The following is a 17,618-nucleotide window of genomic DNA, read 5'->3' as shown; positions in this document are numbered from 1 at the left end:
ATGTTGCATTTTCCTGCCGAAACGTCTGCATCTGGACCAGAAAATCAAACGTAACGCGGCCAGCATAGAGTCGACATGCTCGGACGTTGTACAATGCTCATAAATCTTTATCGTTTCGGCACGTCAGATGATTTACCACGCTACACGAACGTTAAAAAAAACAATAACATTGTACAAATACCACGCAATTTAGGAACCATTGCTGTGGGAATCATTTGGCAGGTAGCTGGCTATCCAGCATTGAGTGAGATGAGGCAAACTGTTACCTGGTGTACGAACGCCTTTGTCATAATCGAGTAGTCGGGTGCATAGCGAAAGCAGCAAGGCGACAATGATGGTGATGACTATCGTATGGCGGGCAATAACATGATTCCTACCGTGTCTGTTCAACGGATCTTGATCCCTATAACCCCCTTCTCCAAGTGCAGGGTAGCAAACCGGACGTGCGTCTGGTTAACCTCCCTGCCTTCCCTTTCGTCTGTTTCTGCCTCTCTCTCTCTCTTTCTCTATACGACAGGCCGGTTGTCGAGTTCTGCATAGGCGTTGAACGGCCGCAACCGTAAGGGTTTCCTTTGTAGATTCGTGCTATATTCAGGTGGATGACAAGTTTCCCTTTCATGATACTTCCTTCACCATGCGGGATTCTGCATAGATTTGTCATGATTATCTTTCCCTCAACAAGTGTCATACGTCGTCTTCATCCATGGGACACTGCTGCACACACGTTTCGCACAGTGCAGACGCCTTATTTGGTGTTTCGATGTCAGCATAGCTTTCTGTCGTCATAGTGCATAAACATTAAAACATAATGAGGCTGAAGTTGTAACATTTTTGCTGCATAAGGAGAAACGTTGCTTCGTACTACGTGTCGCCTAGATTGAATATAGCACAGCGTATCCGTCGCTGTTAGTTTTATGCCATTTCATTAGCCGCTTCACTAAAGATTGGAAGATCTGCCTTTTATATTCATATTTTTATAACAAATACATAAAAAATTGTCTTCCGCTGTCAAACTTTCGCGATAAATATCTGTGTAGGACAACTTTGCCACCTTGAATATCACCAGCAACGTGGCTACAAAATCTGGCATAAAGATAATCAAGAAACCTATAGGAATCGGTGATCGAAACAGGCGGAAGTTTGACTTTGCTAAGTATTTTGTGACGTCACACGTATCCCTGTGCATTCTCCTATTTATTCACGGCTGCAAGAAGTAAATCGTTTTTTGTATAGCTCCTCCCAGATCATGTACAGTATACGCAGGAACTTCACAGCATCGAAGACGTGGACGGCATCGTCGACGTAATTGTGTAAGCGCACTCAGGGCACCAATGACGAAAGATCCATTCTCACCTCATTGCGCAATAGCGCGGCGGTACGACAGCGAGAGGCAAAAGGGGACATCGCGTCAGTGAACAACCAATGACAGATAACCCTAAACGTCGAAACCACGTCAACACGGCCAGTTGTTCCGCTCCACCGAGAACGTTGCTGAGCGCCTCCCTTCCGGGAAAGCGATCGAGGCGCCCTCAGGGACTTGACCGGGAAGTTCAATGCCCTCTCTGGACGAAGGTGGGAGGCAAAGAGAAGAGAGAGGGATAGACGCTGCATGCCCCCATACATGTTTGCGATAAACCCAGTCATGCGAAACTTCCTTTTTTCTCCTTTTAGTATTTCTTTTACTCTGTCTGGTGGGAGTGTTTTGGTGGGAGTGTGTCTTGGGGATGAAACAGCGTAGATAAGAGGCAAAGGGGTGTAGTGGGGTAGCACAAGGCGGTTTGCGCATCAGGACTCTGCCGGAAGCAGTGACCCGTGCGGTGTTTTAGTACTGGGCACGGGCTGCAACGAGAGATCCTGGCCCGGTCACACGCCCTGATGAACATCGTAGCGTATTCCGCTCCTTTGGAGTTGAGCATTTGACTGTCCTTCAATATAAGAAACATTCCTGCCTGGGATAATCCTTGCACCAGCGGTTGACCCAACACCTCCTAGATAGCACCTACGTCACGGAACGAAGTAACCGTGTACTTTGTTCCGTGACGTCATGCTATCTTGCCCGACTGCCATAGAATCTAATGGGGACGCTCCCGAGTAAGCCGTGGTGATTTTGACGTCATCGCTTTCGTCACGCCGGGCTTGGCGATAGAAATTTTGGTCCAAGTAAGGTGACGTCATAAAGTAGAGTGCACAGGCCTGCTATCTAGGAGGCGTTTGTTGACCTCGTGCATTGAAATAAAGCGACTGCTCTGGTTATTCATCGCGTGTGTGTCAGCACACTCTACAGGTAGTTCTCATTATGCGCAATTTTAACGCGACAGCGTTAAGGGCCCCGTGTCGCCGAAAATCCGGCGTCGGTGTCGGCATTGGCGCCCGCGGCGGAGAAAATAATCCACAAACACGCAGGCCCTATAAATATATTTAGGTATGCCACACCATTCTATCAACAATGTTGTTCATACCTTGTCTTGCATTCTTGGCAAAGATATTCCTCGGAATTTTTGTAATGAGAACCCACAAACAAATGTCATTAAACAAAACACCCACAGCGCATGACTTTTATGTTAAATCTTCTCAGCTGAAATATTAAAAGTCGAAACAAAAATGAAAACCTGAAAATTGTGCAATTTTTTGGCACGGCTGTGCAATATCTCCGGGATCGCCCCACGCAGGAGGCCGCGCTTCTACCAGAAAGCTCGCCTTCGTGCATAGCGTTCGCCGCCAGTGTTTCCCGGTAACCATTACGCTTGCTTAAGCTGCAGTTGTCAGGAAGCGCGAATTAATTTCCAGAATGACATCAGTTTGGAGATATGCCCCATCAAACTCGTAAAAATTCACTGTTGTTCCTGTTACTTGTTTAACAAAACGCTCTGATATTCGTTGAAGCACAAAAGTAAGTGGAACGCCTATGTATTTCGTCCCACACTTTGGGAAATATCCCGAAAGTGGTGTCATCCTGGAGATTCAGTGGAAGTCGATACGTCTTGCAAGCTCACCGGCTACAATCCTTAAACTGCAATGTGTACCGCAAAGTAAATAATTAGGAAAAAATCATCTGAACTTCTGGTAATTCGTTAATCATGTGTTCCAATCTCTCGTGCTAGTGATGTCCGCCTCTTCGAATAATACAGCTCAAGGACAAGAGTTATATGCTTTCTGCCTCAGGCGATGTTTAAAAATTCAGTTTAGTTAAAAAATGATCACCCCGCATTGTGGCAGATCAGGGAAGTATAAATAAAAGATACCTAGACAGACGTGGAGGCTGATTACTAATTACGTACTCTGTTGCCAAATCAACACCTCGGCATTACCTGTCTATCTATAACTTTTAGTACGCAGTCTGTGTTCTTTGTGAAAGGTTCTAATTATTTGGTTGCACATAAACATTGTTCCGTTGAGTAGCGTTTTATTTTCCCAAAAAGTTCCAGATAGCGGGCTCTTTAGTAGCTTGAGTCCTCCTAGTGCCGGAACTAAATTAATAACGACAACCCGCGTCGCTATCTGTTTGCATACTGGTCCGCTATAATTCAATTGCCAACTGACCCAAACACAAAGCCGTCGAGACTGATGCAAAGTTTCCTAAGGGTACGTCTTCCGGCATGCGTAAACAATGCCTAGCAAACTTAGCTCCGCGACGACAACTGCAGCGCCTGTGATGCGGTGGATAGGAATTGAAGGGTTGGGCCTTAAGTACAAACTACGGCGCTGTTTGTGAAATCACTGAGGCTGCAGGCATAAGCGATGGTGGTAAAGAAACAGAGCCTATATTTGTGTAGTTTTCAGCGGGCAGACCATGAACCCGATAGCTTGAGTGCGCTTCCAGACAAGCCCAAATCTCTCAATGATGCCCTACCTTGGTGTCTCGTCAATTTACTTTTTTTTCGTATCCTTGAGAACCGCTACTACAGACGACGTGCGAGACGTTTTCTTAGTTTCGTATTTGTAGATAAAGTTTCGTACAGTGCAATGTACCTAGCTGCAAGCTTTCCCGGCGTTTTTGGCAATATATCGTTGCGAAAAGTGGCCACGAATAATTTCATTTCATTTCATTTATTTACCCTAAACGCCCAGAATCTGGCATTACATGAAAGCGATACGTCCTTTGCTATCACAAAAATATGCTCCTAACTTCTTTACTATAAAAGCAAGAATGGATTTTGACGGAGAGGATGTATTCGATATGCACAAGCGCATGGCTGCGTGTCTCTAAACAAAATATTTAGTTACATGCTTTACATTACAGGCCCATTTGTAGTGGAGAGTTCGCAATCACGACGTTCTCATGGTCTATCCTATGAACCATACAGTCCCCGCTTTAAATGATAATGCGAAAGGGATGTTTCGTAGAAGTTACAATTAAGGGATTGATTTTGATTCTGGCTACAGCTTGCGAAGTTGGACATTCGCAGGCATTGATTGCCTGCTCGGTTCAATTTCCTTGGTGCACATAACGTGTGGTCTTTTTTCTGAAATATCAGGTAATTTGGTTGTTTTTTGTATTGTTTAATTAAGGATGCATCAATGAGTTGTAAACAGGGTCTTGCCTAAATAAATAAATACATTGTCCCACGTACAGGGTAAGAAAATGTGGAAAGTATTATATTTACTTGTTTCAGAAAATTTATTTCCTAGTCAATCACGAAAAACGTTATCATGCCAAGGTAAGATATGAACATTTTGGTGAACGCACGGCTTCGTTATCATGCGGAATTTGCTGACACCTTAAAGATACAAGTACTGTTTCAATATAGCGCTCTGTGCTTCGTATATAAAGCGTTCCTCCAGCACACAAAAGAAAACATCATAAAAATATTCACATTTTGGGCGATCTTTTCAGCGACGTCCTCTGAAGTTTTCAATAAGCCGTAAGTTATGCTTTCTCCTGGAATCCCAGGAACGAAGCGGAGCTTTTCGATTTCTGGCTGCTTCCTTGTTTTACGCAAGGGCGAACGCGATCTCATTTTGAGCATAGCTGCCCCGTTCGCGAGAATATTATCGCAGGGTCACTGACCTTCTGCGATCGCACTGCACTAGTCCTAACTAATCCAGCAACGTTTGTTCAACCTTGGTGTGGAAGCAATTATTCGTACGCCTGTATGTAAGGAAGTTATGGACTCGGTTGGCGAGTGGCTGGTAATGAAAAAGGCAAAGAAATCGCTGAGGTGACCATCTTGAGAGCCTAGTTGGTTCATCATTAGAGAATGGTTGCTTATTGCGCGAGGTTGGAAACAGAGAATACAAAGAGTGGGAACACGAAGAAAGCTTGATCGCAGAAGGTTTCTTCACGTATCCTTCTCTTTGTGGTGTGTGTCTCCAGTCTCGCGCAAGAAGCATCAGTCCATAATCAGAAAGAAAACATATGGAGGCCAACCAGACACACATCCACAGCGAAGACGTGGGGCTGCCGATCCCGCCTCAAACTGCTTACTGAAGCTGCAGCCGAGTTCAGACATTGAAGTAATAATTCCCGCTTTACTTGCTTAGTCTGCGCAGCATGAATCGAGGTCGAGTGAATGACATTAGCGGTAAAAGAAGTGAGGGAAGAGGCGTAAAAAGAATTACGGGCAGCTTAAGGAGGGAGGCTACAGTTAAAAAGGGACAGCTTAAGGTGAGGAATGGAGCTAAATCAAAAGCAAAAATTATTTTGACCGGCAAACCTTTCTTCGTTTTTTGTTTTGGGAAACCCCATTTCCATTCTTCAGGTCAAAAAAGCTTGTTTATTAGTGCAGATAATAAAGGTCAAACAACATTTCTTTATATATCGCACTGCAAATCTCACCGCCGCAGATCAATGTGATGCCACGAATTGGAAAGCACTTGGACATCCTCGGGCCCTTCTGAAGCAGGAAGCGTTCTGAAAACTTGATACACGCAGATTCTCCAGTACGTTCGAAATGCAAACCAACTTTTAAAAAATACTTATAAGCTTTGTTTCTGAGAAATATGTTCAATATATCCGTGTACACACTGCCAAAAACTCACGACGTCGGTGGTGACGTGGTGCATGAACTTAGGCGTAACGTCACTATCCTTCCTTCTATCTCACCTGCCTTCCTTCTCCTCTCGTGCTAGTTGCGCTCGTTATGCCCTTGGATGTGCGTTGTTCACAGTACAGCATAAATAAATATTTGTCTGGCGTGTTTTTAACGTGTTGGCCGCCAAAACCATTCCGGCCCCAGACAATCACTCGTTTCATCAAGTCTTGGCCATGAGTTTCTCAGTATCTGTTAATGTTTCATAGTTGATGAAGACACCAGATAATACGTGTACGGGTAGTACTGTGCACTGGTTTGTGCTACAATATAGAAATAAATCTGAAGTACAACCACTACCACATATTCTCGCCGCGATATAAAACATATACGGCCCTCTGCGATTGAGCGAAACCTGGCTGCACGGCTACCATTTAGGTGGGGGGTTCGATCCCAGCCTCGGCGTCTCCAGTTTAATGGGGGCGGAATGAAAATATGTTCGTGTGCCTTGCATTAACAGCGCACGCTAAAAAAAAAAAAAAAAAAGAAAAAAAAAAAAAACAACGCAGGTTATCACAATTTCCGAATCTCCCACTACGGGGCTCCTCGTAATGAGATAATAGCTTTAGCTCGTAGTACCCCAGAATATATCACCATAAGAAAGTTAGGAATGCATAATTAACTGCAGTTTTGAGGAACTGACAAACAACTGCGTACGTTCGCAGTAAGTATTTATTAGTTACCTTCTTAGGAGTGGCCATCGGAGGCGCACGATTGCAAGCCGACGTGCAAGCTGTGCGGAAGCGCACAGATCACAGCAGACAGGAAGCGCAAGCAGCGCTTCCAGATCCCGTATGTGGTGCGTCACCGGAGAAAGGAAAGGCAGAAGCAAGACTCTAATCCGGGTTTTCAACGAGGCCAACGAGGCCAACTTGAGGGTCATCTTGAGTGTCATACACTTCAGTGTCATTTTTTCTCGCTGAGACAGGGTTGCCTGTGCTCTTTTGTACGCCAGCGGTCCGTCAGTTCCGGGTCGCGGGTTTTCTGCCGCCTCCTTCGAGAGATGGCGCCACGCTGCGTGACCAGGCTGGCAGCGTCCGGCGCGCCGCGTACGGTTGTTTGGCCGAGGCGAGACTTGCAACGAGGTTCTTTTCAAAGCAGGTTCATTTCGTCTCAATAAGCTTTCAGGTCTGCGTCGCGGCACCAATCTGCTTAGCCGGTAGCCATTTCATGCTTCCATCGACCCTCGATTACGGGAGAGCCATCATTCTTTCGTCTATTTTTAGATTATTTAGCAGCGTGACCTGCAGTGACGGGTCATACTGTGCGTTACCTGTACTGTGTGCGCCTGTGGGCACTTTATTTCCTCTTTCCTCCCCTTCTTCCTATCTTCCATTTCTATCTTTCTGTCTCCTCCTTTCTGAAGAGGAGGCAGGCGTTGTGATCCTTGCGGTGGCGGTGGCCAGCACGCTGCCCGCTTTCTCTTTCCTGCCAAGTGTATATATGGGCCTAAATCAAATAATAATTATTAAAGAGAACAGCATTCATTGCCTCTTTCGCCAGTTTTCGTGGTTGGCGGTCACTTCCGGGGCTTCCCCTACACTGCCGCCGATGCAGAGAGCGCGTCCATGCTCTCGCGCAATCGATTTGAGCAGCGCGCTAGCTAGCTATTTGAGACTCATGTGGTCTTAATCGTGAGCTATATAGCGTGTGAAAGTTTTGTTGCAATCGAGGAGGCTAAATTTTTTTATAACCTCCTTGGATGCAATAGTGAAGCGCTCCGCAAGGCCAGCCCTCCACTACTCCCCACGTGGCCACTCCCGTGACGGGCTTCGTCAGGAGAGGAGGCTATAGGGGTTGCGTTTCACGCTGCAGCTCGCGCCACTGGCGGCAACACATCCCTGGAAGAATCGGCCTATATGTTAAGCCACCTATGCTACCGCTACACAAATGCTGAACAATCACTGTAGGTTCTATTAAATTATGCAATGAAAACCCAGACACTATCCAAATACCCTACACACTTCCCACCCTACACTACAAAAATTTATTAGGAGTCACATTATTAGGAGCGCCGCTAACTGAATGACTTGACGAGCACTTCTTACGTTTTGTGAAATTTCTTTTATTGTGTCTTTTATTTTCTTTATTCACATTTTGTTACACATTTTGCAAAGTCATTTTTGCAAGTCTTTCTTTATTCACCAAACTCGGACCGTGACTGCACTTTTTACAGCGTAAGCTGCTGTGGGCTCATTCCAATGGCCGTTTCGGTTTGCGATGGTGTCCGCCGCCGCCACAGCCGCTGGTGACCGTAACCGCTATCGCGGGAAATGCGAAAAAAAAAAATCGCAGCATATCCACGGGGTGAATGATGATGAGTGGGGCGAAGCTCCTGAGGGGAAATCATCGGTAAAACCGTGACTCTTTAGGGAAAGTTCGCCCACTACATCATCACGAAAGACGTGAGAAACACTGTGTGTGTATATATACAAATCAACTTTTATTTGTTCTTAGACGATGGATGGCTTGCGATGTCCCTTCATTATTACGGCTTTATGGTCCGTGAAATGAAGGGAAAGCGGTTCCTGTATGGGTTGCAGTGGAAAATTTGCAAATACTAGGCCTATGAATGTTCCTCGGATCGTGGTAGGTTTCATATGGTCAAACGATATACATCTGAGTGCATATCTAGAAGCCATATGTTGCATAAGCCAATTATTGTCAATGATGTCCACGTTAAAGTCCCCAACTACTACAAATGCTTCGTCGTTCTGCAGATCCCGTTCACGCCGCAGCCGTGCCGCTGCGGCCTCTCTTTCACGTACGGCAGGATCTTGGCGGCGGCGTCGCGCAGCTTCACGGAGCGCTTCTGCCTCGCGGGCTCGCACATCGGGATTCTGTCTGCGAGCGCGCGCTGCCGCTGCCTTGCGCGCTCGCCGCTCTGCAGCCTTGTCCATCCGGCGACTCCGAGCGCCGGATGTACAAGTACCGCCATCTAGTGAACACTCCAAGAACTAAACGAGAGGTGGCTACATACAGAGGATGTACAGACCCACGGCTTAAGGAGCTTCGCCCCTAAAAGTACTCGGTTCCCGCCGGGATCGAACCCGCGCCCGCTGCGTGGGAGCCAGATACACTACCACTGAGGCCCTCAAGCGCTTGCTATCGGGCAGCGGTCAAATGCCCTATAAACAATCCCTAGGCAGGCGCGCAGGCGCAGACGGCCCGAGCCTCTGCCAGTGTGGTGGCGCCATCTAGGTAAGGTGCCTGCAAACGCAGCGTGCGCAGGCGTAGACGACGAGATGCTCATTCAGACGAGGCGCGCAATCAACGCGATTGCGAGCTGCCCGAGCCTCCGCCAGTATGGCGGTGCCATCTAGGTAAGGTGGGCGCAAACGCAGCATGCCCGACATGTAAGTTGCATATAGCAATTACCTGCTGCATGTAACTGGACCTGGTTCACTCAAGGAGGCTAGGTGACTATTTGTCACCAGCCCGTTTTAAGGATTCCAATAAACAATCTTCATTATCATCATCAACAACAACAACCACAACGTACCATGCCACGGGTCAAGGAATGTGAGATGTACCCACGTATTCTGGATACCTCTTCGGTACACGTTACGGTGTCTCCTCGCAAGGTACGAATCGCTGCGGAAGCAGCGAATCGTAGAGCTACGTGCGCGACTACAACCAGGCTTGATCGGACTCAGCAGGCTGTTGTGCAGAGAGCATTACAAGTCGCAGCTCACCGTCGACGCCGGGCGGACAGTTCAGATCGTTCTCGTCAAATCGAGGTGAAGAGACTGCCGCGTAGACCCTGTTGTGCGTGTTGCCGAAATTGGAGCTACTCTTGAGCCGCTCTACCAGCTTACACTGTGACTGTGCTGCGTGTGCCGCGCAGGCCTGTGACTTTTTTCTTGCTGAGTCATCATCACTCCGAAACCACAATTTGCAGTCAATTTTGCAAGTCATCATGTTTTTTATTTTTTTGCAAATCACCCTCCGTATAATTCACCAAACTCGGAACGTGACTCAGCACTTTATTTTGCTGACTCACTCTTACTTGCACCCTCAAATTTTACATATATTTTGTTGCAAGTCACTCCCCCACTCTATAACCACTTGATTCACGCTTAATTCAATTTAGTCACAGTAATAATCTTTTTAGTTGCCTCATTGTCATTTTAGCTGGGTCATGTTAATAGAAAGTTTTAGCAGAGCGTTCACAGTCCGCTCGGCTCAGTCCAGTGCATCCTAACGATTGGCACACAGCTGTTCAGCGGAACGCTAGCGGGAGCGCTAATGCGCGTGCGCACCGCACTGACATCGGCAGGAGGAGGAAACAACTTTATTTTGTTAATTTGCTTAGTTAGGTGAAACGAAGAACGCTGCCCACGCTCCGCTACAAATCCGTTTGAGCGGAGCGTTAGGGTGCGTCTACTGCTTGCTTTGCCGTTTGCGAGCCACGCTGAGAGCGCGTGGCCGGCGTGTCTGGAAGACGCGCGTCTCAAACAATCCTAATCAACGCAGTTCATACAGCCAGCGGAGTGCCTGAAATGTTAAAGGAGCGGAGAGTAAGCAACAGTCTGCTAAAACTGTATAATGACTGTGACTTCTACCATCCTCAAGCGTTTCATTCACTTAGAAGCCGCTTCCGTACACATTCTACCAGTGTTTGAGTGTTAATTATTTTATTGCGATAGCAATTATATGGACACTCAAAAGCAGATTTCTGCCGTCGGCGTCGCCGTCGCCGTCGCCGTGAGGTTCCGTATGACGTCAATGGAGATGAAATCGTGGCCGCGCGCCGCCGAACGCTGTATGTGCGAGTAAAAGGGCGCGAGGGACGCGCTCTTTCACGGGGAGTGAACGCACGGCGGAGAACAAACGCGCGTTCTGCGCCGTGCTTCCTTTAAGGGCTGCAGAAGTAGGCGTCTCTTTCCTCCTTTACAATCACCATATATGTAGAGCAAACGGGCCTTCTTCCGATGCGCGAGAGGCCGTGCGGGAGGGGGGGAAGGGGGAGGGAAGGGAGGCGACGTTTAGCTGCGGCTCCAAGTGCCTATTTATATCAGAGGCTCCGGCAACAGTCACCAACGCCGCACGCATTTTGAGCGAACGCGGGCAAAACGCCGACGGCGTCGACAACAGTTCTGCGCGTTGCCGGTGCTGCTGCATGTCCAAGTTTATACAGCTGATAAAGCTAATATCATTACTCCGTATAGCTAGCTCTCTACAAATTTGCTATCGCAATTGATGCTTCACCTTTCAGGTGAAACTGCGACAACTTTTTCGTTGAGTCATTGTCATTTGTCATTAGTATATTCTACTATCATTATCATTACCATCATAACCATACTACACCCATTACTATAATGAATTCTCGGTTCTTCGCCATCTTTCGGGTGTTCCTACCCATTTTGCCGCTTCGTCCTGCTATTCATTACAATTATTTTAATGAGTATAAATGTAATTTATCGATATATACACTCCGCATGTAATTACCTATCGAAGGATATATAATGTTATGGCTTTTGTAATTACAATGGTGAGTTATCGATTTTTGGACATACTTTTCCGATTTTTGTAACCCCTATTGCAAGGTCACCTCAGCACGCGAAAAAAAATTACTCCATCTCCCGCTAAAGGGAACCATGTGTGGATGCGAAGCAGTGGGGAGATGGTTTCGCGGCAGCGGCCCGAGCGCTCATCGTGGCGCTGCACAGGAGAGAGAATGAGGCGCGCGCGCTTCGTCATTTTCATACCGCGGAACTACCGTGGCGCCCCCAGCGGAGTACGCAGCTGTCACACCACCTGTCGCGCGTGCCGCTCCGGATTCCTAGAGGAGAGAAAGGGGGGAGCGTAGGAAAGGAGAAAGAGAGGAAGGGGAAGCGCATGCGCTGTGGGGGTGTGGCACGTGGGCGCCGCTCCCTAGAGGAGAGAAAGGGGGAGCGTAGGAGAGGAAAGAGAGGGGGAGGGGACGCGCATGCGCCGTGGGGGTGTGGGACGCCGCAGGAGGGACGGACAAAGCCGCCGGCAAGGAATGCTTCGTATTTAATATGACTTCATATATGCCATCAAGGCCGTTATGACCTGCGCGCACACACACACAAAAAAAACATTGCTATCACTATAACTGTTTCGATGCGCACGCTCAACGATGAGTGTCCTCCGTATGCCAGTCTACACACTCTGGAGAAATTTGCTAGTTGAATTGGTTTACTTAGTTAACATTTCTTTATTTGTAACTTCGTAAATAATTTCCTTCCAAGCAAGTTGCAGTAGATTTTGAACTGTGCGAACGTATTGCGAACTGTGCGATCTCTGTCATTTGGGGGAGGACATACAATGAAACATATCATGGGGTCGTGATTGATGGCAAAGGCTAGTGCCAGAATGCCCCAGGAGACCGCAACCCGCTCAACGCAAATCTGGCACTTTAAAGCTATGTGGATTATGGAGGTTACATGCAACGCCGTTTTAAAACGGCATTGCATGTAGGCTCCCTAATGTGGATCACTTCGGCGATGGTGCGTGAAACACGGTTAGTCGTAATGCGATTGTACAGCGAAGCTTTATTAGCCAACCCTTCGGGACATTGTTGGCCGAGTCTTACCAAATAGCTCAACACGCAAACAACCAAGGAGAGGTTGTAAAAAAACTCTTAACCTAGCACTCAGCCGCGCAAGGTTTGAAACAGCGAAGCTGGGCGATCGTAACCCAGCGTTTCCCGGAAGTACGCGCGTACTTTTTATCTTATTATCATGATGATGATAATGTCTTTTCGCGCGTCTAGCACTTACGGCCATCACTGCGCGTTGCATAGTGCAGTTTACAACACCCATACCGTGTACTGAAGCCGACACCGCGTTCCACCGCGTTGCAATGCCGACAACGCGTTCCAGCAGGCACGCTCCATGAATGTGTGTGTCTCTCTCTCTCGCTCTCATTTTATTTATCTCTCTCCCGAGCAATACGCGCAAAACCTCTTCTTCACCTCGCAGAGCATTGGCACGAGCGCGTGCGAACAAGCCAGATCCCCTAGAGCGTTCGGAGTGAGCGGATGTGCGTCGCTTGAGCTCCGCCGAACATATGCTCTCACTGACCGGATTACCTCGAGATCGTCACCGACATTGCGTCGGACCACCAAGAACTCACGATCCGCAACACCCGGACATCTTTCCCGAGCCGGTAGGACATTTCTTATTTTTTTTATCGGCTCGAGAAGATCCGAAGCGGGCGTTGGCCCGCTAGGCCTAAGGGTGGACCTAGTTCGCGTCGGCGAGTACGGGCCACCAGGTCTGGCGACGCGGCACCCTCCACCACCAATATGGACGCTCCCATCACGCTGATTGCCGGCACGACCACCACCCCATGCCTGCAACCTGCGGTCAACCCCTCCGAGCCCCTGGGCCCCACGGACATCCTCGACCTCGACGAGCTCACCTCGGCAAGCGACGACGAGGCCCCAGTACTTCAGCCCACCTCGTCTGCACCGTGGGGGCCGGTGACTGACACCGATGCGAACTGGAAACTGGCGATTTCCCGTCGTCAACGCCAACGCCAGAAAAAGTTCGACCAAGCTCGGGCGGAAACAACGCAGGCAGCCGGTCCTGCAAGCGTTCCTCCCAGCCACACCGTCGCCGGGGCTGCCTCGGCGGAGAACGCTCCCGCTGCGTCGAAAGACGCGGCCTGCGCTGCGTCGGCGCGAACAACACAACATGTGAAGGAGCCGCGCCAGTTACGACGGAAGCTGCCGCCGCTCCCACGCACAGACCTAAAAATCATCATGCGGCCGAAAAAGGGTCTGGCCATTCGGAACTTCACGACACACCAAATCTCCCGAGCCATTGTGGTGGCAGGCGATTCTCAACAACATTGCACAGGTGACCACTTCATCATCCGCACCCGCCCCGGATCGAACATTATTATTGCCAGCACGCCACATGTTGACACCGCCCAAGTTCTCCGCCGGATCACCACCCTGACACTGGGGGGGAATACCCACGAATTCAACACTTACGTGGCGGCCCCCGAAGACACGTTGCGTGGAGTCATCCATGGCATAGACCCCGGCACTACTCCTGAAGAACTCACTGCCAACCTCCGCGTGCGCACGCAGGGGGTGAGAGTGCACAGTGCGCGGATGCTTGGTGCTACTAAATCCGCTTTGATCACCTTCGAGGGCCCCCTCATCCCCCGCTATGTACTGTATTACGGTGGGGAGGTAGCCTGCCACCCTTACAAGCCGACGCGGCAAGCCTGCCAAGTCTGCCTACAACCGGGGCACCGATCAGACGTGTGTCCTACGCCGAACGCTCGAGTGTGTCGGCAGTGCGGGACCCTCGACCCTGTGGATGGTCACCCCTGTGCTCCCAAATGCCAAGTATGTGGGGAAGGCCACCTGACGGGTGCCAAAGAGTGCTCACAGAGACTGAAGACCCATGCGGCCGCGGCCCACCCCACCCACCCAACCCCGTGGGCGCAACCCTCAGCGCAACCCACCCAATACCAAACGCAGGTGGTTCAGCAAGGAGGGGGAGACTTCGCGCAGCCTCTCTCACTCGCGGTCGCAGTCTTTCCCTCCTCTACCCCCTGCAGGACCTGGCCAGCAGCAACAGCCGCAGAACCAGGACCGGAAGACCAAAGGGCAACAGCAGCAACCCACACGCCAGCAGCCCCAGCAGGCCTCTCGCAAGTCTGCCGAGAAGCACAATTTCACTTCTTCAGCCGGCACCGATACCAAGGTGAGCTGGCCAGCAGTAGGGGCGACACCCATCGCTCCGCCCAACACTCAGTCCCCCGCGTACGAACACCTTCTCGCAGAAAATTTCAAGCTCAAACAGGAGCTGGCTGCCGTCAAGGCGCGTCAAGCTAAGGACAGCGCTCAACTCCACGCCCTAATAGCGCGCATTGGATCGCCACCGGAATCCACCGAATGCCACTCACAAAACAACCCCAACAGACACGCAACCCCTAAGATTCCGCCCTCGCTTCCCACCCCGACGGACTCCGCAGTCACACGCGAAGAGATACGCGAAATGCTGTCTGCGCTCTCCCAACAACTCTCCCAACAATTCAGTATCGTCTTCACACAACACCTCACACAGTTCGGAGCCCGCCTTGACTCCCTCGAGACACGCCTCGACACCCAAATTGCCGAAACAGGCGGTAATATACGAAGGAAGAGGGCCACCCGCAGCTCCCGCACCACGGAAGACCAAGTCCCTCTCAGAGTAAGCTTGGAATCGCTTGCCCCTGAACACTACTCTACACCGGCGTTGACACACGCTGACCTCGGCCTCACATCGGCCTCGCAAGCCAACACTCCGACAACCACACCTCCCCACAACACGAATTAACCATGGGCAGTACAACCCCACCCATTGGCGAACCATTAGAAATCTGGCAATGGAACTGCCGCGGCTTCCGCAAAAAGCGGAGCCTCCTCCAACAATACATTAACACACACCTTGCTCAACCAGATGTCATAGCGCTACAGGAACCTGGCACATCACCCATACTCCCAGGCTATGAGTCCTACGATAGCCCGACAGAAGGCAGAGCGGCCGTCCTGATTAACAAAGCATTAACTGCAATTGGTCTTGACAACATCCCAGACACCAACATCGACCATGTGATAGTGGAGCTAATTCTCAGGCGCAAAAAGAAGGCCGAGAGGCGAAGCATCATAATCGTCAATGTATATAGTCCCCCGAAACAAAATCCACCGACTTCCACGCTCTTGTTCAGGGTGCCTGCAAATTAGCCCAGGGGAAGGAACTCGTACTCCTCGGGGACTTCAATGCTCTCGACGAACGCTGGGGATACAATCGTTCGGATGTCAAAGGCAAACAACTTGCAGCTGCCACCGAAAAATTCCAACTCGAACTGCTTACGGATCCAGCAAACCCTACCCGGATCGGCAACAGCGTATGCAGGGACACTTGTCCCGATCTCACCTTCGCCCGTGGTAGTGCAAACTATAATTGGGACAACTTGCAGGAATCCTTGGGTAGTGACCACTGCATTCTCCGTACACAAATTACGGAGAGTGCGATGCGTCGCTCCATTGGACAAGCCCGCATCACAAACTGGGACGTCTTCCGTCGCGAGAGCGAGAATTCAATTGGCAACCTTGCAAACCTCACTGACTGGTGCGAGCAAATTAAAGAAATTCGGGACCGTTGCACCACCCTCATGAAAAGAACATCTCAACTCCCAGAAGTGGACGGCCATCTTCTGCACCTGTGGGAAGCCAGAAGAAGCCTCATCCGCAGATGGAAGACCCGAAAACATAACCGACGTCTCAAGCTCAAGATCGCATCTCTCACCCTCGAGGCTGAGCAGTATGCTGAGCAACTGGCACGAATTAACTGGGCCCAGTTCAGCGACTCGCTTCGAGGCTCACTGGGTACGGCCCGCACGTGGCACGTTCTACGAGCCTTGATTGATCCTACTCGAACAAAAAATGAGACAAACAAATCAGTCCAGCGCCTCATACACGCCTTTGAAGGCACGGACGACGAGCTGCTTGCTCAAGTACAGCGCAAATGCTATGGTGATTATCACCCGCCTCCCTATCGGGCGAGGTATCAAGGTTATGCAAACCACACCCTGGACCGGCCGATAACGTTGGACGAAGTTAATGCTGCCATTCGCAGCAGCACCCGCAACACAGCAGCGGGGGCGGATAAAATCACGTACTCTCTTATCAGGAATCTCAACGACACCGCCGTACAAGAACTCACGAACTTCCTAAACGACCATTGGCAATGTGGCACGCTCCCCCCCGAGTGGAAGCACGCAGAGGTGATGATGATACCGAAGCCGGGTAAGAAGCTCCAGATCGAGAACCTTCGACCAATATCACTCACTTCCTGCCTCGGCAAAGTCTTCGAACGCGTCATCACTAGCCGCCTGCAAAACTATCTCGAGGACAATGACCTTCTCCCGCATTCAATGTACGGATTCCGGGCACATCTTTCAACCCAGGATGTACTGCTTCAACTAAAGGAAGATGTCATTGACACTGCCCCAAAGCAAGGAGAAAATATCATTCTGGCCTTGGACATCAAGGGCGCCTTTGATAATGTGAGCCATCAAGCCATTCTCGACGGCCTCGCTGCCCTTCACTGCGGACAGCGCACCTACAGTTATGTTCAGGCATTCCTGTTGGACCGCACCGCCACGGTCGGTCTCGGTTCAATCCGCTCAAACATCATCAAGGTTCCGAACAAGGGCACCCCACAGGGCTCAGTGATCTCCCCGCTACTGTTCAACGTAGCCATGGTTGGTCTTGCGCACGAACTCCATCGCATTGATGGCATCCATCACGCAATGTACGCGGATGACATCACAATCTGGGCTACGCGGGGGTCCCTTGGAGAAAAAGAACATAACTTGCAGAAAGCAGCCACCTGCGTCGAACAATACGTACAGGCACGTGGCCTGACCTGTGCAACCGAGAAGTCTGAGCTCCTAAGAATCTGGCAACACAAGCCCCCCAAATCGGCGCAGAAGGACCCAGGCTACAGCCTGCGCGTCGTTGTCGCCGGCCAACAAATCCCAGAGAAAACCACCATCCGTATATTGGGTATGTGGATCCAGTCAAACCGCCATGTGAATCACACCCTCACTATC

Source organism: Dermacentor silvarum, chromosome 5, assembly GCF_013339745.2.
Source record: "Dermacentor silvarum isolate Dsil-2018 chromosome 5, BIME_Dsil_1.4, whole genome shotgun sequence".
NCBI classification, from domain to species: domain Eukaryota; kingdom Metazoa; phylum Arthropoda; class Arachnida; order Ixodida; family Ixodidae; genus Dermacentor; species Dermacentor silvarum.
Note: the sequence above shows the minus strand (reverse complement) of the source record.